This window comes from Chrysemys picta, chromosome 2, assembly GCF_011386835.1.
Source record: "Chrysemys picta bellii isolate R12L10 chromosome 2, ASM1138683v2, whole genome shotgun sequence".
Classification (NCBI taxonomy): domain Eukaryota; kingdom Metazoa; phylum Chordata; order Testudines; family Emydidae; genus Chrysemys; species Chrysemys picta.
The window spans coordinates 152244412-152245931 of record NC_088792.1 but is presented as its reverse complement, the minus strand read 5'-3'; the positions used below and the strand labels follow the sequence as shown (position 1 = coordinate 152245931).

The window sequence follows — 1520 nt, the reverse complement described above, 5'->3', positions numbered from 1 at the left end:
TAACAAATTTCTGCCAAACGTAAGGTTGGGGTAATTGGAGAGGGGCATGTTTGAGGTTCAGTTTTTAGTCCGGCTCAGAGACCAGGGGACAGATCATCAGGTGATGTAAATCAACATGTCCCCGTTGACTGGGCTGCACTTCTGGGCATCCGGCCCCATACTTAAACACAAAAATGAGCAGCCGTTGGGATTAGAACGGACTAGATCCTAACAGAACCTATCCATCTTTCTCTCAGACAGTGCAAGATTGCACCTTTGGGTAAAGAGCAAGAGATGACAACTAACAAGATGCAGGAACGGCCTGGGCAGAGCTGGATCCCAAATAATCATGTTTCCTCTACACAAAGAAAATGTCCTTTATTTGAGAACTGTATATTAAATTTATTTTTGAAACAGGGGGCTGGAGTAGGAGCTTGCTCTGTCCACCCCATGCATTGACTTGGTATTGCAGTGTCTCCGGGAATGGTGCATCTCCTTTTGGGGAGACTCTTCTGTTTAAAAAAACAGAAAGCGTTTCCCTGTGAAGATGTTGGTTTGGTAATGATTATTAACATGATCCAGCCAGCATGATGTATATAGCTGGCTTGGACTAGTTTCTGGTGGCATCCAGAACACGGAACATGGTAAGTGGTGAGTGCCACTAAGGAACTCAAACTATTTAAAGAGATACTACTCTATTCATATATACGACCACGCTAAATTGTGTGTGTCCTCGTGTCAACTCTTGCATGTCTTAGCAGTGGGGTTTCCAAGTGCTTGGCATTCTGCTCTATGACCTTGCAGATCTCACTGTCAAGAACATGTTGAGTTCAGTTTTCATCATCCTTTGCTCCCTTTCATCCCCTAGCTTCTAGATACGCTCACTTGTACCACTCTAAAACAATCCCTCTAATGCCATCCTTGGTCTTAACTTCAGCACTTTGCTGGAGCAGGGCTTAAGATCATGTTTGACTTGAATGGAATTACCCACATGCTTAAAGTGAAGCAAGTGCTTAAGCGCTTTGCTGCATCAGGGTCTTACTAGTTTGGATTAGTCTCCTCAACCCAGCTCTAGGGCTAGGAGGGCTTTGAGAACCCTGAGGTTATGTCTTGTGTTCCTAAAAGCTCATGATTCAGGGGTTCAGCTGGCCACTGGAAGGGGTCAGGAAAGTATCCCCCCCTCCAATGTATGCTGTTTTTGTTCCCCATCTCCTTCCTCTGAAGCATCAGGGATGGCCACGACTGGAGATGGGACACTGGATGGGGTGGGCCAAAGCTCTGAGGTGGTACCGAGCATTCTTTCTCTGAGATGCTTGGCTGGCTGGTTCTCGCTCACATGCTCAGGGTCTAACTGATCGCCATATGTGGGGTCGGGAAGGACTTGTCCCCCAGGCAGTGACCTTGAGTGGTTTTTTTTAACCTTCCTCTGCTGGGTGTGGGTCACTTGCCAGGATTCACAATCACTTCCTTGCCATTGCAGGGTCCTCGAGCACTGGGGCACCTCAGTCTCTCCTACTCTCTGCCTGTGGCACATAATTCTC

The 1520-nt window shown here is 47.2% G+C and overlaps 1 pseudogene; it reads left to right on the top strand.

The window, feature by feature from the left end:
- Window positions 1-315: 315 nt before the first annotated feature.
- On the top strand, window positions 316-476 carry LOC112059569 (U2 spliceosomal RNA; annotated as a pseudogene).
- Window positions 477-1520: the final 1044 nt, after the last annotated feature.